The sequence below is a fragment of the Canis lupus genome, chromosome 28 (assembly GCF_048164855.1).
Source record: "Canis lupus baileyi chromosome 28, mCanLup2.hap1, whole genome shotgun sequence".
NCBI lineage: Eukaryota > Metazoa > Chordata > Mammalia > Carnivora > Canidae > Canis > Canis lupus.
The window spans coordinates 33,180,564-33,203,397 of record NC_132865.1 but is presented as its reverse complement, the minus strand read 5'-3'; the positions used below and the strand labels follow the sequence as shown (position 1 = coordinate 33,203,397).

General features: G+C 37.5%; 1 long non-coding RNA gene across 1 annotated transcript; it reads right to left on the bottom strand.

The window, feature by feature from the left end:
• Positions 1-1,724: 1,724 nt before the first annotated feature.
• On the bottom strand, positions 1,725-16,075 carry LOC140620009 (uncharacterized). Its single transcript, XR_012019764.1, has 3 exons — positions 15,783-16,075; positions 6,163-6,241; positions 1,725-2,054 (listed from the first exon to the last, which is right to left on the bottom strand). It is a non-coding gene; the product is annotated as an uncharacterized lncRNA (long non-coding RNA).
• Positions 16,076-22,834: the final 6,759 nt, after the last annotated feature.

The window sequence follows — 22,834 nt, the reverse complement described above, 5'->3', positions numbered from 1 at the left end:
GTTCTCAGGTCAAAATAATCCTTATGTCAGAGCGACATATGTTGGGATGGTGTATTCTGCTACCTCTAATATCCAAAGAGAGTGAAAATGTCTGGCAGACCATGAGCAGCCTCCTGTGGGTGAAAGGCAAAATCGACCCCCCTCCGTCCAACATGTCACCTCACATGGTAAACCCTCTGAGGATTTTCATACTGATTTACATTTTAATAATGAAATGACTTGAAATGACTTCCCACCTGCCCTCACCATGGGTGAAAGCCTCAAACCCAGTCATGGCCTACTTGCTGTCCACGTCCTCTCCCAGCTCCTTCCCCATGGATGGACACTTTGTAAAAACCAAAGCAGAGCATCACCATCCTTGTTAGCATGAAAATACAAGGAGATTGTGTTGCAGTAGAGGAACTAAAGTGGCCAGAGAAAGGTGGCTTTGTTTGTAGCCACTCTACTCTGAAGACTCACCAGGACCAGAGTCTCTGCAGTGATCACAATAGATACTTCCCTCGTGGGAGAGGATGACAGGGACAGAAATGCCCTGGAGGTAATGCTGAGGAAATTGCTGGAGACTTAGGGCCTGGGGCTTCAGGACATCTATCCAAAAAGCCTTTATAGAGTGAAAAGGCCAATCAATTGAAAGTTGTTGTCTCTCTACTGTCACAGCACAGAAATCATTCTGAACAATGTCAGTGATCAACTACTTCTCTACAAAACATAATCTTTGGTCCAGATTCTAAATCACTGTTACACTTTTTTGAGTTTTTATTGTGATAAAATACATATAATATTTACCATCTTAACTTTTCTTTTAAGTGCACAGTTCAGTGGGCTATTAGGTACATTCATGGTGTACAACCATCACAACTGTCCATCTCTAGAAGTCTCTTATCTTACAAAACTGAAACTCTGTACTCATTAAACACTAACTGCCCAACCACCCCCTCCCTCCAGCCCATGGCAACCACCATTCTACTTTCTATTTCTGTGAGTTTGACTCTTTGAGTACTTCATATAAATGGAATCATACAGTATTTGTCCTTTTATGACTGGCTTATTTCAATTAGCTTATTCCAGGTTCATCCACATTGTAGCGTGTGTCAGAATTTCCTCGCTTTTTAAGGCTAAATACTATTCCATTGTATATGTATCCTGCATTTTGCTTATTCATTTATCTGTGGATGAGACACTTGAGTTGTTTCCATTTTTGACTCTTGTAAATAATACTGCTGTGAACATGGGTGTACAGTTGTCTCTTCAAGAACCAGCTTTTTAATTCTTTGAGGAATATATCTAGTAGTGGAATTGCCAAATAATATAGTAATTTTACTTTTAATTTTTTGAGGAACTACCATATTATTTTCCATTGCAGCCACATACCTTTTTATTCATATCAGCAATGCATAGAGTTCTAATTTCTCCACATCCTGATCAATACTTATTATTTTCTGTGGGGTTTTTTGGATAGTAGACGTATTTATGGGAATGGGGTAATATCTTGTTGTGGTTTTGATTTGCATTTCCATAGTGATTAGTGATATTGAGCATCTTTCATGTGTTTATTGGCCATTTGTGTACCTTCTGTGGAGAAACGTGTATGTCTTCACCCATTTTTGAAATTGGGTGGTTTCAGTTTTGGTATTGAGCTGATGAATTTTAATAAGAGATATGTAAGTGTCACGAGCACACTATGAAGGTATGCACACGAGTTGTGTCTTTATGCAATGTCACCTTTATTCAGTCATAAACCAAGGTTAACATAATTGTCAAACAGGTCCAGAATTCCAAAGTTGATGACATTTACCACATGTTCACTTGGCTTCATACATGTCACACAGAGCAGAGCAGAATACGAAGTCACACAACAAACAAGATGCAACAAGGAGAAGAAGTTAGTGAACCAAATGTGAAGTCAGTTGGTGAGCACACAGTTGAGATGAGGCCTGGTTCTGGTCGGGGTCAGCTCTCGGCACGTGCTGCTCCTGTTCAAGCAGCGAAGAATCTCTGTTATGTTCAGAAATCAATTCGGCAGAGCCTTAGGTGGCAGCTGTCTTCTTGATGAGCTAAGACATGAAAGGGTCAGCATCAGACGAGTCTGACAGTTTGCTGCAAAAAATCCTGCCTTTCTAAAGGAGTTTCACGAGTCTTGGATCTTTGCATATCTCCTCTGATTCTGCTGGTTATCAGTTCTGGGTGTCCTCAGCTTGTGCTGGTTTGGCAATATCTGGTCTTAGCTGCAACATCCTTGGCTACTCACATGCTTGACATGAATCCCTGCTTGACATGAGTGATTCCATCTTGCTCTATATGGTATGTTTCAAGTTGGTATGCTTTTATTACTTATCCTTTAATAAATATTCGCATTCCATAAGTTAACTCAAAAAACTCCTGACTATACAGTCAGCCCCCAACACAGGTAGATTCAACTATACACATTCATTTGAAGAATGCATTCTTTTATGTTTTAAAAATTTTATTTATTTATTTGAGAGAGATAACAGGAGGGAGGGGCAGAGGGAGAAGGAAAGGACGAAGCAGACTGCTCTGAGCAGGAAGCCTGACATATGTGGGGCTTGATCCCAGGACCCTGAGATCAGGACCTGAGCCAAAGGCAGACTCTTAATTGACTGAGCTACCCAGGTGCCCCTGAAGAATAATTCTCAATAGGAAGGTTCCAGATGACTTCAGGTGCAGTTAACTTCTCTAACCCTTACAAACAATATATTCCTGCATTTAAATAACATAATCAAAACAATGATAAAACAGTGATTATGAAAACGAAGAAACAGACCTTGAGTTAGTTCATTCTTGTCATCCTAAGTGACCAGTGGAGTTTGTACTTATATTTAAAATTGAAAACTGAAAGGTGTAACATTTTTATTTGGTGAGTGCAAATTTTAGTTTATGCATGAAAAATTTTACTATATTTGAATAATATGTTTAAATCTGAAATTTAGATTAATTGCTAAAGAATGAATCAAGAAAATAAAGTGTGATCCTTGTGATGGCTACCTAAACTGGACCTTTAGCAGATCTTCTGGTTTTATTATATTTTATTTAATATTATTGTTTTTATCAACATGACTGGGAAATGCAATAAAATAATATGTTTATTGTCTCTATTTCTTTTCTGGCCCATATTATTATTTGTATCATTTCAAGATCATTACTGAAAATGATTTTATCATAGAGAGAAAAGAGGTGTTAAAATTGATCCATATACTAAGTGTGCCACTTGCTTCCATATGCATTACCTGGTCCTTTACTGGATCAGGGGGCAGTGGGTGATGGTGACGTGGCCTGTACAGAGCTGTCCCTGTCACAGAAAAGAAGAGGCTAGTAGGGTTTCAGGTGTTCAAAAATCTCCCACTCCATGACCTTGGCATGATAAAAATTATTATTTTAGTAGAATGACGTTTTGAATTAGTTTAAATATTGCAAGGTGATGGGACACCTGGGTGGCTTAGTGGTTGAGTGTCTGCCTTTGGCTCAGATGATGATCCTGGGGTCCTGGGATCGAGTCCTGCATCAGGCTCCCCGCGGGGAGCCTGCTTCTCTCTTTCTCTGTCTCACATGGATAAATAAATAAAATCTTTAAAAAGATATATATGCAAGGGGACAAAGCAGATGAAAGAGGACCGAAAAGAGCTGAGACACAAATGTCTTCTGTCATCATGGTGCCTTCCCCAACGGCTCACACTGAATTTCCTTCACAAGTGAGGGCTTCTCATTTGAACTAGTTATAAAACTGCACAAAGTATGCTGAGTTCTGAGGTACTTAGTCTGGAAAGAGATCTGCAGAACCTGGCATGGCCAGTGTCTCTCAGACTATCAGATATGAAAAGAAGAATGCAAAGACAGCTGCCAAATGTTTGGAGAAAGGCATGAATCTGGCCAGACCATTCCTGGTGGAAGCTGCATGACAGTTGTTAAATGTCAAGCTCTGGCTGCCAGAGTCTACTCTCCTCATCCTTTCGCTTGGCTTTGGGGAAAGAAAAATCAGTGTGTTTCCCTAAATCCAGAGCTGCTGTAGGCCCCTATCCAAAATGGTCGCTACCCTTTCTGTTCCACAGGAACCTTTACCGCCAAGGGTCTTAAGCTCCTTTTCCTTCTAAAACAAAATATGATTCAGCATTCCTCTATGTGGGGTAGATAGAATTTGTGTGTTATTTAGGAAAAAGACCAGACACTTTCTGATGAGACCAAATTCATATCTTAATTTTATACTGAGGCGTAATGTACAACAGAGTGCACATGCTCTATAGTGAATAACCTGATGAATTTTCAAAAAGTAAACCCACTCTTGTAACCAACATCACATGAAGAGAGTACTTTATAGTTGTTCCCCCTTATCCATGGTTTTGCCTTCCACAGTTTCAGTTACTGGGGTCAGCCATGGTCTGGAAGTAGGTGATCCTTTTGATGTACTGTCAGAAAGTCAATAGCAGCCTAATATTATGTCACAATGCCCACGTCATTCACCTCACTGCATCACATCATGTGGGCATTTTATCATTTCATATCATCACAAGAAGCAGAGTGAATACAGTACCATGAGATATTTTGAGAGGGAGACAGAGACCATATTCACATAACTTTCATTACAATATGTTGTTATATTTGTTATATTTTATTATTAGTTATTAGTGTCAATATCTTACTGTCCCTAATTTATATATTAAACTTAACATGGGTGTATATGTATAAAAAAAACATAGTATTATATAGGGTTTGGTACTATCTGTGGTTTCAAACATCATCATCATTTCATTTCAAACATGAAATGCATCCCCTGCAGATGAGGAAGGCAACAGTGCTAGCATCTTGCAAAGTCCCCTGTAATCGTTACTCCCCAGAGAGGTAGCCATGGCCTCTCTTTTATCATCAAAGATAAATTTTTCCTGCATCAAACTTTATGGTATTTTCTCATGTATATTCTCATATGTCTGGTTCCTTAAACGTAACATTTTGTACATAAAAATAATTTTGGGGAATCCCTGGGTGGCTCAGCAGTTGAGCGCCTACCTTTGGCCCAGGGCATGATCCTGGAGTCAGAGGATCGAGTCCTGCGTCGGGCTCCCGGCATGGAGCCTGCTTCTCCCTCTGCCTGTGTCTCTGCTTCTCTCTCTCTCTATGTCTATCATGAATAAATAAATCTTTAAAAAATAATAATAAATAAAAATAATAATAATAATAATAATTTTGCTCTATGAATTCATTTATTCTCCTTACCATATATCATTCCATTGTAGGAATATAGCACCATTAATTTATCCATTCCACTGATGGGCATTTAGGATGTTTCGGTCTGAGGTTATATGGTGCTGCTCTGGACATTTTATACATGTTTTTTGGTTCAAAAATATACGTATTTATCTAAACTATAGGTATCTATCTAAAAGTGAAATTGTTAGACAAAAGATATGCTATGTTCATCTTTTGTAGACTTACCATACAGTTTCCCAAACTTGTTTTATCTACTTACACTCCCATCAGTGGTATAGCTGTATGGTTGGTGCTCGTTGGAAGTGAACAATAGTTTACATTTCCCCGATGACTAATAAAGTTGGAGTTCTCTTCCTATGCTCATTGATATTTTGGAAATCCTTTTTTAGTTAAATACCTGTTTGAGTCTTTTGTTCACTTTTCTGTTGGGTTCTCTGCCTTTTTCTTACTGGTTTTTATAGTAAGAAACAAAGATATAAATGAATCTTATCAGGTACATGTATTACAAATATCTTCTCATCTTCCATGGCTTGTCTTTTCACACTCTTAGTTATAGTTTTAATAAACAGAAGTTCTTAATTTCAGTGTAAACCAACTTAGCAATTTTTCTTTAGAGTTGGTCTTTTCTGTGTCCAGTCTATTAAATTTTTGACTTCTCTAAGAATCCAACCTACTATTGATACCCTATCCAAAATTAGATTCCTGTGGCTAAGTATCTTATATGGAAGCGATTGCTCCCTGTTGTGATCTCAAAAATATTTAACACCATGGACAATGGCACTCAATTCCATGAATTTGACTATCTTGCTTTGTAAAGTACACAAAAATCTGTCAGCACTGATATAGTGATACACAATCTGCCATACTAAAAAGCCAATTGAATTTTTGTTGCATTTGTGGCAGAGACAGCATATGGGATTAGGAATCAGAAAAATTTATACCAACCTGCATTTCTATCATTCGCTTTTCATTAGTTGTTGAGAAGACCACACTAGTTAAACTTCCTGGGCATCTGTTTCTGCATCTGTAAAAGGGGGATGGTAATGATTATTTTAGAGTCTGGGGGAGGCTTACATGAGATAATTTGTTTGAAAATAAGTTGCATGATCTAAAAACATACATGCATACAATAAAAATTGTCCATGTCTTAACTGCAGTGACCAGGGATTTGAACATAAACTAATTAGATTGATAATAGCAACTGATATTTATTGAACTAACAATGTAGGAGGCACTGTTGCAGACATTTTCCATGCCTTAACTCATTCATTTCCCTCATAACCCACAGGGTCAGTTCTGTTAATAAACTCATTTCCAGATGAGGCAACAGAGGAGCAGAAACACTCAGTGATTCATCAAAGGTCAAGCAGTGAGAAAGAGCAACAGAATGTTAGCCAAACAAATGGCTGCAAAGTTTACATACTTATGGGAATTATGTGATGCCATGGTCTTGGACTTGATTCATGGAGGGGCCTCCCAACCTGACAGTGAATACAGTCAAAGAAATGAGGAATTTTTGTCAAAAGCCACTGTTAGACCACTCAAGTGAAGGATGGGGTTTCTATTAGACCTCATAAAGGATGTTTTAGAGTAGGAAGGGAATTAATATAAATTGGATGGTTGCACAAAGATACTGTCAGGTACTTTACAAAGACCTGAGGCAGACATTGTTATTCCTATTTTACAGATAAGAAACAAAGACTTACATAGATTCAATGATTTGCTCAGATTCACAGAGCTAGGGATAGCATCAAAATTCAAACTCATATATAAGCAGCTCTTTCCCCTAAACCAAATTTGTCAGGACATTTAAAAACTCCCAGTTAGGGGGTGGTAGGACTTATCAGTATCTTGGAGGTCAGAAAAATAAGTTAATAAGCTGGTGCTACCACCACAATCCAATATTATGCAACGTTAATAGCGCTTAATATTATCTCTAACAACTAGAATTTTTTCTTACATACATAATTGGAAATAGTTGGAAAGGGCAAGAAAAGGCATGGGATCCTCCCTATGAAGCAACAGCAATGACTAAACTGAGCAAGGATCATAACAATAAGGAAAGTTTTCTATACTAACAAGCGACCATTCACTCATGATTTCAACCAAATCAGTGAAAACCAACAATTGCCTCTGATTGTTCAATCTGCTTCTGTCCAGGCTGCCTCAGAGGGATCTTAGATTAGATATGAGACAAGTTAATACCCTTTATGAATGGTCCTTCTGTGGTAGCAACCATCTGAACAGATACCTAGTAATGAAGTTCTGGAAAAATTTCAAGTGGCAACAATTGCCTTGAAAAAAGTAACATTGAAGAAAAATCTCTAATCTATAAACATTTTCTCTAGAATTATAAAACCTATCAGGAAAATTAGCAACAATGGCAGTGAATTGTCCTTTGATTTTATAGGATAAAATAATTGGAAAAGCAAATTTATTTTCTAGACTTTATATGTACCCACACATATGAGAATTCAAAAGCATATATCTAAAATCAGCCAAAAGTATGTTTGTATGTCCACAGATCAGGAGGATGGGTCTGGTATTTTCTCCCCTTTAACAGGGAAAGAATGCTTACATGTGAAATTTTTAAGATTTATATTGAAGACAATATATATATAAAGTACAGAATTATATAACATTAAGCTAACAATCATCTTAATGCCTTTAAAATAAAGCCTATATTAATCAACAAAATAGTTTTTATTAAAATATATAATGAGCCTAATTATGTCACTTGTAGGTTAAAGGTCAAGCTAAAAAGAAAACCATTTCACAAAGTTCTAGTAGAATTCATATCTTCATTCCTTAGGGAAAGCAAAAGAAATAAAAAATCAGTTCTTGGCTATCCGGATGTTATATTCTTTCTTTCTACAGCAAAAGAAGGAGAGAATTTGTGGGAAAGATTATTAGTCCTCAAATGCACAAATCTGAAACAAACTAAACCAGTGACTAGGCTTCTCTCTGACCAGGCTTCTGTGGATGTTCTAGGTGTAAGGATTAGGCTATGTTGGCCTCAAGTCTTTGATTCTTGTAGCCATTCTCTGCTCGCCAGCCACCATCACGCCTGGAGCTTCCTCCATCCTCCTTCATCTTCAATTCAGGGATATCACAGGAGAAGGAGCAAGCAGTAAGCTGGTTCTTGTACTTTCTTAGTTCCTGTCTCATGGCCACCCTGGAGTAATACTGTGATTTATCATCTACACTGTCAGCTGCATAGGAGAGATGATGGAAGTTCCCTATGGCTCAGACATCAGCCACCGAAACTTAAATATGTACTTCTTAAAATGGCACCAGTTAAACGAAACGAAATTACATTCCAGAAGTTACCTTCTATCGATGCAATTCACAGAGACATAAGCAAAAGAAAGATTTGAATTGAGTCAGATAATTTTTGGAAGTCCTTGGTGGTGGGGAAAGGAGAAATCGGAGAAAACCTTTTGGTGCAAAGGCTCTAATACCAACACCTGTGGAGGTACCGGTTGAGGGGAACATGAGCAAACACTGGGTTAGGGAAGTGTTTTGCTGGGATAGATTGGGGGAAAGTGAGGAAATCTAGGCCAGTGTTTTGATATACTAGAATAATGTAATTGGAAAATAAGAAGAGAATAAATACAAAGTCAATAAATACATTAGGCTGCGTCTATGGTTAAGAGATTTGGTCCATTTTCTCTTTATTGATTTTCAAAGTCAGACCATTTCCCCTTAATGGATTTTGTTTTTTTCTGCTGACACGGTGATGTTTATTAGATTCTTTCTTTATTTTTTACTTTGTTACAACTCTTCAATAATAATATTAACCTCTATTACATGCGGAAACACCCTTAGCAAGCACTACTCACTTTTTCCCTGCTCCCCACCCCTGATCCATAAGGATTATGTGGAAAGGGTGATGTTGGGGTAATACAGTCCTATATTTCATTTCCTTTTTCCTCTTGTCTTAAAGTTGTCTTAAAGTATAGTTCTTTATATTATACTTTACATTACATATAGTAAGGCACACATGGGCCTCCTTCTTTGTGGTACACAAAGAAAGCTCACATATACTTTCTATTCATTCCTTCAGTAAACAATTACGAGGACCACATTCTGCTCTAGCACTCTCCTGGTACTAACCGGGTAGACCAATCCCATTAGGTCCAGGCACTGTTATCTTCATACTTTTCGGTAGTAAAACTATACTCCAGATCTGTGACTGGATGAGGAGAGCAAAAATGAGAAAAGCATGGGTAGAAGAGATCCACTCAGGACAGTTTCTAATCAAGGGACTCTGAGTTCACAGTTTAATCTCTGTGAGCCTCAGTTTTCTCATCTACAGCACAGAGACAATGATATTTATGAATATGCCTATGAAGTCATAGGCAATTCTGAAGATGAAATCAGACACTGAGCAAAATGCCTCCTGCAGTTGGCGGGTATAGTACACACTCCGTAAGGGACCATCATACTAGTAGCAGAGAGCCAAGCATGCTCATGGCAAGGAATAAGAGAGGATCCCACAAACAATCTTTGCTCTGCCCCTGGGGAGACAAGTGGTTAAGATTCTGCCTCAGAGTCTCCATAGCTATTAAATGACATAATCATATTCTCTCCCTGAGAGGAGTATCAATAAAATTAAATGAAAAACAGCACATTTCCTTGGGAATCATATGCTCCGGGAGAGGTAATACTGCATTTGTGCAGCAAACTTCTGTTGCCAGGCACCATGCTCTGCCCTGGGTTTACAGGTCTCGGGAGCGCAGAGACCTTGGCTCATGGCACTGCTATGTACAGCAACAGCAGGGAAGGGAGAACGAACACTGAGGTCTTCAGAATCAAAGTCACGTTTTCTCTTCTTTAAACATCACTATTGTTTTGTGCCGTAGGAGGAAGAGAATGACTCAAAACTGAAAGAGAGGGGGGCACCTGGGGGGCTCAGGGGTTGAGCATCAGCCTTAGGCTCAGGACGTGATCAAGTCCCACATCGGGTTCCCCGCAGGGAGCCTGCTTCTCCATCTGCCTCTGTCTCTGCCTCTCTCTGTGTCTCTCATGAATAAATACATAAATAATCTTTTTTAAAAATTGAAAGAGAGAGAGAGAGAGAAAGAAAAAAAGGAAGGAAGGAAGGAAGGCAGGAAGGCAGGAAGGGAGGGATTTAGAGAAAAATACCTATATACAGCTCCAGAGAAAAATAACTAAAAGGAAATACACCCAAATGCCAGTAAGATTGGTAGAATTGCTGCTGATTTAATTTCCTTTTGAAATTTTTGTCGATTTTTCAAATCTTCACCAAAGAACATGTATTACTTTTATCATCTGAAAAAAAAAAAAGAAAAGCAAAGAAAGAAACATAAGAAAATAGAGATACTTTCCAAAACTGAATTGCGTTGCAATCATCCACCACAGCACACATGGAATAATCCGACCTCCCATCATCCTTTCTACAATATCACTTGGGGTAGGTCACAGTCTCATCAACTGGCTGACAGAAGTCTGCAGTCTCTTAACTGGTATGCGAACTTGAAGGAGAAAGCAGATGGGCATTTTAAAGATCTAAAGATACTCTCTCCACAAGAGTCAGGGGAAAAGTGAGGCAGGGAGTTAAAATATTTTGAAGTCATTTGGGGGAAAAAATGGCAAGTCCACTTGGAAATTTTCTATCATTTCTGGTAGCAAAACTAGAAACAAGAAAATAAATGATTCGGATTGAGTTATGGGGTAATAGCCTTGGACAATCATTTTTAAAGTTTCTGCTGTAGATGTTTGCTGTGACGTCTTTAACTTCTACATGTAAATTAAGGAAGTAACAGTTTGTGTAAATGGGGAAATGCAGCCTGCTTGCTGTCTGTTTTTCCAGTCGAAGACAAGCGGTATCTGAATGCCCGTGGCAGTGAGGGAATGTGCCAGCCACTCATCCGCGACCAGGAAGAGAGGACACATCAATCTCACCGAACATTTCATTTCCATGCTATGAAACAGTGTGCAATGCCACGGCCACATTTAATGGCCCAGACAAAGTACAAAAGGAAACCTGTCATCCTGTTAAAACTATCAAGCACTGAAGAATGAAGCTGGGACCAGAACAGTGTGGAATGTGCTTTTAATACACTTCTGATTTCCCCAAACAAGCAGAAGTTGATTCACATGAGCTTCTCCTAGCTTACAAGCACAACCTTCTGCAGTATTATTTCAGAAATCGCCCTGAAATTGTTTCCTCTACTTTTTTTGAAAGCAAAACAGTGTCTAAAACTATCCCAAGCTTTTCATTCTATAGCACAGGAAATATTTTTATCTTAAAGAGATCAATCACGTCCATTTTAAGTATTAAAATGGGTTTATTTGGCTGATCTTTTTTTACAACATAATCTGCATATTATTAAGAGCATGTAATTCTAATGTCCATTGGCTTTGTAGCCTCTACGTACACAGTAATAAGACCTTGTGATCAGTTTTTATCAACTGAGATAGTCTGTCTCCATTTATTTCTTCATAAGAGCCTGGATACCTCATGGTGCTTCCAACCCAGGCAGGCAGCATCATCTTCTTTTTCTTCTACAGGGTCTCGTACAAAGCTATGGGAAGTAGTTCCTTCCCAATCCTATGGAACCGCTGGTGAGTCTTACGACATGTCTCTTGGATACTTCTATGAACTCCCAGCCTTTACTTAATGCCCACAATAATACCACATTTGTCATGAAAATTCATTTCCAACATCCACTGTTATTGTGTGTCAACAAAATCTGCAGAAATCCAAGGAGAATAGTTGCTACAATATCCCATCCATATCCCACCCCTCTCAGCTAAAACCCCTCCCTGCTTCATCAATTACAGCAGTTCCCATGGATGTCTCAATAGATTCAAGTAGATATGGTTTGGGGAAGGAGGAGATGTGGGATGGGAGGAGGAGGGGGATGTTTATATAGATGGTATCTTTGTCTCAGCTCAGCCAGACTAAAAGCCCCAGAAGTAAGATTAACGTATATTATTTTTTACCTACACTCCAGGGTGAAAGATTTCACTGTTAGGCTCATTCATCACACATGACACTTGCCCTCTAGCTGAAAAGACATATTGTGGAGTTTGGAGATGTTGACCAAAAAGTAGGAAATTTGGATTACAGTCCTTATCCTGCCCCTTTCTAGCCTTGAGTCCATGGACACACATGAAGGGACACACTTTGTCTTGCCCCGAGCTCTGTTCTCACAGCTGAACAACTGTTCAACCAACGTTCTTAGCTCAAATTCCTTTGAGCTCTCCCCTTGCATTGTCCATATAGTTGAAATGATAACAGCTATCTCATGTGCCAAATGGAGCTGTTAAATTAAGATATATTACATGTGAACATGTGCAGTGTCTCCCTTCTCCTTATGAGTCAAAACACAATCCTAACAAAGTCTGATAAGCCACGGATACTACTGTTATTCCCCATCCAGAAAAAGAAGCAGGGCCCAGCTTTTCAAATCCTTCCTGGAAGGTACTCAGACATCTCCTTCAGGGGCCTCTTCACCATCAGAACGTGTGAGCACTTCCTCCTCACAAACTCCTTTTATTCAAGCACTGGCACTCGAGAATTTTTTTGATGCGTTTATTATTTTGTCTTAGCTCAAGCATCTTCTACTATTTTCACCATAAAATGCTAGTGCCATAGGAACCAAAAAGGCCATGCATGCCCAATAATGCAACTGCAAGACAGCAGACCATCTATTCACCTGGATTCTCCAGCGGCTGCAGAGTCAGAGTTCCTGCCAATACTCACTGGACATGTATCAAAAGCAAGAAACAAACTTTCGTTGTGTCAGCCACAAGAATTTCAGGATTAATTTGGGGTCTCAGCATAACCTAGTCTATCCTGACAAATTCTGGCTAAGGATAAAAACCCATTTTTGTTGGGATTTTAAGATAATTTTTAACTATGGCATGGGTTAAGAACATGTTGCCAACCACAGTAAAAGCCTCCCACACAAGGTGTCAGAAGACCAGACTCCAGCCCCACCTGGACCGCTACCCTGTCATGTGGCTTGGTTATCTCTGTATTGTACAGGCTTCATTCTCTCTCTCTCTTGGTTTTTTTTTTTTTTTTTTTTTTTTTAACAAATGAAGGGAGATGGCTCAATTAGCTTTAAAGGCCTAGCAGTCTATAAACAAACTTCTGGTTGTTTGTTTAGGAACCTACCTGCAAAAAAAAAAAGAAAAAAAAAAAAAAAAGGAACCTACCCGCTATCTGTAATCGTCTATAACTATGCTTGCTTCAAAAAGTTAAAAAAAAAAATACTGACAGTTGTTTGGAACGTGATCTATTTGTAAATGTAGGATTATGGTAAAGTCTGCATCTCATTTACTGTCAGGTTACTTATAAATCCTATATAGAAACAATTCTACCTTAATATTAAAACATAAATAAAAGAAGCCGTTCTACCCTATGAAGCAAGTGGCATATGTGTGTGTATGTGAGTGTGTGTGTCAGTTAGGCAATGAACACTTCTACAATTTACACAACTTGAGTGCACAAAAATTGAACTCAACAGAATCCAAGCTTAGGTGCCTTATCAGTGAAAAAACTAACAAAATGATCGTTGTATTCAGAATAATAAAAGAGAAGGTGCTCTAGAAAGAGAGATAAATGAAAAATTATAAAACTAAGCTCTTGTCAGAGAAAACTGAGCCAAGACTTTAGGAAATGTCCCATATGATGAGGAGGTAATACTTTTCAATCTGCAAGGTCCAGTTCTGGCTTTGGGTTCTTTGCCATGTAACTTTCAGAGGGCTTTAGAAAAACTGAATTACCATAAGAGATCATGCACAAATGTTTCTGGAAGGGGCGTGGGAGACCCAGGGCTCTTTGTTTTGATATGAATTAAGTTTTCATCTCTGGTTCTGGACCTGCACTATTGGCTGCTGCTCCGGTTTTTTCCTCTAACATCTGCCTTGGCTGTGGTGCTAAGCTTCAACTGCATCAATTAACATCTCATGCTTTGCCCAATCCATGTCCTGCTTGTCACCTAACATTTTACTTGAGTCATTTTCAAATTCTCTCTTCTGAACAAACCTATACTTATCCCATGATTGGGCACTGACATAATCAAGTCATGTTTGTGCATCCATTCCTACTGCTTAGAACCGTGTTTAGGAAAATGAGTACCTTTTACTTTTGAAGAGTGGATCAAGAATGCAAATTTGTGCAGGTTAATTTTGTCTTCAATCCTGATCGCTGCTCCTTGGTTGAGTTACCTGATTTATAATTTATATATATATATATATATATATATATATATATATACACACACACACATATGTATCTATTACTACATACAGAAAGTAAAATCAAACGTGTGTCAGAGTTAAAACTAATAATAAAAACATATTACCTCCTTCGAGTTTATGGTATCTATAAATACACATATATATTTACCTTCTGATAGTAATTTGTATTTTATAAGAATGTATGTAAAACAAAGAAAGTAAGTATAAATGGAATAATATTTTGAAAATCGTTTATGAGTTTTCCTTTCTACCCTCCATGAGTTTGTGCATTGGCTAGCACAAAGCAACCACATGGCTGAGCAGAGATTAGGATTTATGACAGTGGTTAAGGAGAAAGAATGAGGCAATAGCCCGCATCTGATGTTCATACAATTTCACAACAGGACAAGAGACTTCAGGGCATTGCTGAGGGGAAAGGCTTTCCAATCTCTTTTTCTCCTCCCTTATCCTACCTGCCGCAAAGCTACAAGACCCATGCTCTATGTGTTCTTCTTCAGTTTTAAGAGTTTTTCTTTCTATGCAAGGGGTAAAGGCCATGAACTTGACCCTCTAAGATAAAAAGAAGACATGAGTTAGAGGAAATGCAAGAAAAGCCTGATCCTTTCTGGTCTCAAGATGTGTAAGAAGAGCAAAGAGAGAGAGAGGAATGAGTCAGCAAGAGGCCTGGAGCAGGTGAGGTAACGGTTAGACACAGAATTACCAATGACACAGACTTCAACCCTGGGGGCCAGCAGGACTCCAGCACCCAGATTCACACTCCACAGAAGCCAGAGGCCACCAGGTTCCAGAGGACCCCAATGTCTCCTCTCTGCTTTATGGTCGGTTTTGCTTTAGATGCATCTTGAAAAGGAGCCAGAAGAGGGATGAAAGACTGAAAAATCAGAGACACAGCATATTTACAGAGGTGACTATCAAATTAGTATCTCATTATTTGTATTCATGGACTGAAATGTTACTTTTTCCCACTGACCACTGTGGGAACTCATAAAGGAAACAAGATCACTTTAAATAAAACGAGTTACATTATCTTTACTAGTCTAAGCTGTCATGTGAGTTAAAACTTTCAATGCACCTCGCAAATTAAAAGGAAGTTACCCTAAAGTAGATTTGAAAGCAAAGAGTCTATTTGACTCAAAGTTGAAGACGTGCTATGCTATAAAAGCAATATAAAAAAATCATTGTCTGTTATTGTAATTATTCTTTTGCTCCCATCCAACTAGGGGTATTAAATGCAATTGTCTACATTTAAAAAATATTTTTATGCAGCATGGATTCTGTTAATATCAATAAGTATTAGATGCCTTTTCTGCACGAGATTTACTCACCTCATCCCACTGCACTGAGGTGTGGCCACATGATTTCCTTTGCCAATTAGAGGTGAGAAGTAACTCCTCTCACTTCCATGCAGATCCTTAAGAGCCATATTACAGTTCACCATGATTTCTTTCTCTCAACACTGGGTTGTGGAAGCACATGCCAAGGTGGAGCCTCCATCAGCCTGAGCTCTTAAGCAGCTACAATGAGCAAAGCCCCCAGCTGACCCAAAGAAATAGGTAGCATGTGCAAAACAGAAACCTTTTTTAAAGGCACTGAATTGTTCAAGCTGCATGTTATCACAATAAAAGCTAGCCTACCCTCACTAATACACATTAAGAAGCACGGAATGTTAGAATGTCTAATGTTTATGTTTCTGCTTTTGGTGAATTTAAAGAAATATCACAGGATGGTAATTTAAAAGGTGTCTGTTTTATTCAAATGATTTTAAGATCTTGCCAAGACATGCCCATATTAAGAAGATAAATCAGTTAAAGAAAACTACTATGAATACAAAAGTGTTCATGAATAATATCAATGTTCTATGCAAAGTGGCTTTCAAAGAAATTCTGTGTTAAGGGAATAAATACCATTAAAGCAATTGAGCAGAAAATATCTCTCATCAAAAAATTAATCAAGGTCATGAACTTGTTCGGAGATTCAGTGAAATGAGGATGGGAAGAAAAGGGCACACTGCCTTGAGAAGCAAAAATCTTTGTAATGGATATCATCTTTCTTTTCAATCATTTTTATCAAGATTCTTGCCTTTTTATCATGGAAATCTGTGAACATATATGAAGTAGGTGGTGTGAGCCCCAGTGTACCCACCATCCAGCCTCAACATGGTCAACTCATGCCTAGCCTTCTTTACACATGTTCATTTCAATCTACCCCAAATTATTTTAAGCAAATCCCAAACATCATTTTATATATATAAAATATAAAATATATTTATAAAATATATAAAAATCATTATATATCTATATTTCATATATCTTCCTATATATAGATTACATATATATATGACTCCATATTAGATATAGTTATTTTTTGTATATGCCCATAAATGACATCATTTAAACATAGGTAAAATTGACAACTGTAGTTTCCTAATATTATCAAAAGCCAATCAGCTTTCTAATTTCCTTGAGTTTCCTTATTTTTATTAGCTATTTGTTTGCATTGGTCCTAATTCAAGGTCTATACAATGATTACAAATGATCCATATAGCTCATGTCTCTCTTCCATATAGGTTCTTCCTCAATTTTTTTTTCTCTCCTTGCTATTGTATTATTATTGTTGAAAAGACAGAATGGTGAGTGCTAGAGATTTCTCATTACCTAGATTTTACTGATTCTAACATGCAGTGTAATTGTTTTTTGTTTTTTTTTTTTTTTAATTTTCATTTATTTATGATAGTCATAGAGAGAGAGAGAGGCAGAGACACAGGCAGAGGGAGAAGCAGGCTCCATGCACCGGGAGCCTGATGTGGGATTCGATCCCGGGTCTCCAGGATCGCGCCCAGGGCCAAAGGCAGGCGCCAAACCGCTGCGCCACCCAGGGATCCCCATGCAGTGTAATTGAATATGTTCCTCTGACTCTGTATCTATCATATATCGATGTTTAGATCAACAGTTAGATTAGGCTTGGTCACTTGATGGGCTTTAATCCATAAACTATTGTGCTTATGGATTCTCAAGTTGTCCGTTCTTTGGTCTGTGACAATCTTTCCAAGTTGGGTCCTAAATCTTTGTGCCATGGCCCTAGTAATCTTGGATGCCTTCCTTGTTCTAACAAGATGCTCAAGGGCCATCATTCATTTACTGTCCTGGACCTGGGCTCAGCCGTTTTCTAAGAAGCCTTCATTTCTTTAGGACAAATTGCCACCTGGGGGTTCTCATTGTAGCAGAGTTGTACATTTTCTTCTAAACTTTTTTTTAATGGAAGAAGCTAGAAAAATATATTTTAAGATAGGAAATGTCATAAATTTATACTAAAATTTTAAATTCAAAATCAGCTCTACAAAGTTGTCTACATAATCTCATCCATCTTATATCTCTTCACACTCTGAAAATTCCAGTTCTTAATGTCAAAAAGCAAATTAGCTCATCTGCTCCATCACATGCTATACATACATGGTCTCAGAATAACAAACTAACATCACCATCAAACATTTAAGATTTGGGGAGGGAGCAATATTCCATCCTTAGGGTATATATTCCGCTAAGTACGTACAGCTAAATTACTGTGCTGTAAAGGACTTGGAATTATTACTAAGTAGTGATGATGTCAACCTAATACACAGTTAAGTTCATTTGTTTCATTTTACTTCTGGCTTCTAAGGACTGCTTTTTAAAATTTAATTTTCTTTTCTAATTATATGAAATAGCTACATTGTTTTAAAATGATAAAAGCAAATCTACAAAATAAGACATATGCTAAGAAATTTAGCTCCTAACCATGTCCCTTCCACTCCATTTTCTCCCTCCTACTTTGGTTAACTTTTAGAATTTCAATTTATGATTTATTCCTATATATTTTATAAAAATTAATATTCCTATATATATAGGAATATATATAAGAATTTAATATAAAATATGTGTGAATATATATTCCCTTGCTAGATTGTAATATACACAAGTTTCTTCATCTTGCTATTTCTCATAAAAAATATATTTTAGAGCTTGATCTAAAGTAGTATATAGAGACATTCCTCATTTTGTTTAAAAAAATACATAATATTCTATGACTTGAATATGCCATATCTTATTCAATCAGATCCTCATTAGGTCCAAACAAAAAAGAAAAAAGGTCATATATTTTTACCAGAGATTGCCAAACTCTCTTCCATAGATATTGAACAGTTTTACAGTCCTATCAACACAGTATGAGTTTGCCTGTGTCTCCACCATCTACTGACAGATTATTTTAATCTTTCTGAGTTTTGCAATCTGATAAGTGAGAAACTCTATTCCATAGCTGTTTTAATTTGCATTTTTCCCATTATAAACAATGCTTTTTATACAGCTGAGAATCTTTCAAATCTTGTTTCCTCTAAATGGAGTGTCCATCTCTGTAGCCCATTTTTTTTCATTATAGTTGCTGGCATTTTTTTCTCTATTTTGAAAAGCTTTTCTGTGTTAAGAATAGTAATATTTTGTGAGGGGTGCCTGGGTGGCTTAGTCAGTTAAGTGTCTGTCTTTGGCTCAGGTCATGATCTCAGGGTCTGGGATCTAGCCCTTCATCAAGCCCCACACTCAGCATGGAGTCAGCTTGAGATTCTTTCTCTCTCTCTCTACCCATCCTGTTCGTGCTCTCTCTTTCACTCACTTTCTCTCTCTGGAATAAATAAATAAAATATTTTTAAAAATTTTACTTAATATTTTGTTAATATGTTGCAAATATTTTTGCAGTGTGTTCCCTTTCTTTCTTACTTGGCTCATGTTTTTATTGCTGTTCAATTTCGTTTTGACAAGGTGATGACTGTCACACAATAATGATCTTTTAATATAATCAAATGTATCAATCTTTTCCCTTCTTGTTTCTGAGTTTTGAGTCATATTTAAGATTAAGTTTTCCTCACTACCAAGTTACAGATAAATTCACCTATATATTTGCCTAGTACTTGCTTGATGACGTATTTTTATATGTAAGTCTCTGATACAGTATAATTACTCTTGAGTTTAATATAAGGAATAGATCTTTTTTCATAGCATAGTTTTTTCAATAATCCCAGGGCTACTTATTAAAAGTCCATCTATTTCCCATTTATTTAAAATACTGTATTTGTGCTATTGCTAAATGCCATTATGCAATTGAATCTGTGACTAGATTTTCCATTTCATTCCATTGCTCAGTCTGCATAAACCAAAATCAAACTTTAATTACAGCAGCTTTATATTACCTTTCGATATTTTGTAGGGAGCAGCCCAGTCTGTTCCTCTTCTTCCTCTATGGGGTTTTCCAACTGTTCTTGCTTATTTTCTTACAAAGGAAAGCCGCCCCCACAAAATATCTGATGGCATTTTTATACAGAGTATATTAAACATATACATTGTTTTTCACAATAACTGGCATCTTCATGATACCAAATGGTGTTATTCAGAAACATTGGTTCTCCCTTTATCTACTCAACTCTAATGTTGTGTCTTCCAGGGGAGTTATGGTTTTCCTCATAGAGAATTGTGAAATTGCCTATTAAGTTAAAGCCACGGTATTTTGTCTGTTTTGTTGTCATAAACATCATCTTTTATTCTATTATATTTTATACTGATTTGTACTTGAACATATGAATGCATGAAGCTTTTGGTAACCTGCTACTTTCTCTCTCTCTCTCTCTCTCTTTTTTTTTTTTACTAAATAATCTGATTATTTAAGGTAACTTTCTTTTTACTCTTTCAGATTTTATGTATAGATAATCATATTGTCTACAAGTACAAACAGATTTACCTTTCTCTTCCCAATTCTTAGGCCTCTAATTGCTCTATTTTTATCTAATTGTGTTCAGTAGTTCACCTAACATAATGTTAAATATAATCCTTTTCCCTGCTCACTTTAACAAGAAAGCCTCTGGTATTTCTCCATTAAGTAAGATGAAGGTTTTGGGGAATGAAGTACACACACACAGACAGATACACACACATAACATGCATAGTATAAGTTAAGGAACTATCCATTAATTTTTACTTCATTTATTCTTTTTTACATGAATGGGTATCGCATTTTGTCAAAAGCATTTTCTGTGTCTATGGAGACAAACATATTTTTCTCCCAAACTCTATTATTATGATGGATTATAAAAATGGATTGCCTAATATTGATCTACCTTTGCATTTCTGGAATAAAACCTACTTAGTCATAGATTCTTAATTTTAATGTACTGTTGAATTATATTTGCTAATAATGTATTTGAGATTTTTGCACCAATACTGATAAGTGATATTGGTTTGTAATTCCTTTTTGTTGCAAACTTCATCAGGTTTGGGGAGCAATGTTATACTTGCTATATAAAAAATTTTTAAATGTCCTATCTTCTATATACTCTGTTTTCAGTAGAACTAGGATTGTTTTCTTTTTAACAGTTTGACAGATATACCCTGAGAGGCCATATGGGCCATTTTGGTTGGAGAAGCTCTTTAATTTCTTTATTCTACTATAATTTGTCTGTTTAGACTTTCTCTCCCTACTGAGGTCAATTTGGGTAGGTTATATTTTTCTCTATAAATAATGCTCAATTTCACTTGTTTTTCATTTATTGATTTCATTTACTGTGAAATCTGTTTTGGTCAGCAAAGCTTTGAATACATGACACAGGCTGGGGCTCAAAGCTGTTGCATGTTGAAGCTCACTCCCTTGCTACAGTGGAAGTGCGAAGACCACCCTGTAATGAACCTGAGTTGGCCTAGGTGAGGAAGAGAGGCCACATGGAAAGGAACCAAGATGCCTTAGCCATCAGCCTACCAATCATCAGACATGTAAGTGATGCCATCCTAGACCTGTGCCTTTGCCTAAAGTCAATACCATAATTTATATGCTGAAATTATCTCACACTTTTATAATTTTAGTTATTCTCTTGATTTGTGAATACTGAATGAGAGTAGAAAAAGGGGGAGAAAAAAGGTGCCACAGAAAAATAGAAAAGAATGGAGGCTGTGGGTCAGGCATTACTGTAAAATGTGCAGGTTCAACGTGTGATGATGGAGGGAAGAAAGGAAAAAGAAACATGGCACCAACATCTAGGGATCAACTCTAAAGCCAACATGAGATAGGAAGGGGTAAGCCCAGCTTGGTGCAGGCAGCCCAGGCTTCAACCTCCAAGAAAGAGTGATTTTGTTGGCAGCATCTCAAGCTTCCCAGGCCAGGACATCCCTGGTGCTGTTAGGAGAGTAGCACTCTGGTGCCTGGGCATGATGGACTTTATCCAGCAACATGAACCCCAGCACAGCCCCCACTGGGCTTAGCATTTCCATTTCCAATTTACAAGCTGATATGAATGGTTGGCTCAGGAATTTGGTGGGAATATAAAGCAGGTTGTAGTCTGAAGGTTTATACTCTGCAGGATGGACAACCCAAATACCATTAAAAGTAGGAGTCAGGTAAGTAAAGTAAAAGAATAAAACAGGAGAGATTTTTTTAAAGGTGGAGCACTCTACTGTTACCCTACTGGTTTTGATTTTTCTGTATTTCAACTGTTTTGGAGTACATTAAGGAGTGGTGGGGACTGTGGCAAACTGACCAAAGTGGCTTCCAAGGCTCTGATAACTTTTTAACTAAAGAATGCTGGCCCAGTGTTCCTATGCCTTTTTTTCCCCCAAGAGCATCCAGGAGATAACTAAGTCTTCCAATTTTTATAAAAAAAAAAGTACTATGACTTTTTAAAAAATCTTGATTGCTACCCACCCCCCAACAACAGCAGTAGTAAGAGGAAAATTGGACAGACAATACATCTGTATGCTGAATTGGTCCTTAAGTTCTCAGTTTAAGACTTGCAATCTATGAACATTTCATTGCATAGGCGAGAAAGGGGCAGGATCTGACACGTGAGGTTTTCAGCTAGGAAATGAGTTCCTGCTACTCCACGATGCAGACAGCAGTGGTGCAGAGCTCAAAAGAAAGTTGGTGAACAGACGGCAACTGTGTTTATAACAAGGGTTAACATTAGTCACTGGGCATCATTAGAGATGAAAGCAGGCCTTCGATATAGGATGCTAAAGAAAAAAAGTCGGGATGTCTTAGACTTTAAGAATCTCTTTTACTCTATCCTCTTTTTCTGGTTTTTTGAGCAAATTGTGCCTTTCTGGCTTCTAATTTCTCCTGGTCCCCTAGTCAAATGAGTCTACTGTACTGTGTCCCCATTCCAGGATTTATTGTTTCAGGATTCTTCAAATGAACTATTTGCAGGACCTCAAAAGTGCATCTTATGGCAAATAATCACGTTAAAAGATGTACAACACTATTAGCATTCAGAGAAATGCAAATTAAAACCACAGTGAGCTATCACTACACTCTCATCAGTATGGCTGTAGTAAGGAAGGGCAAAACAGCAAATGCTGCCCGGGACGCA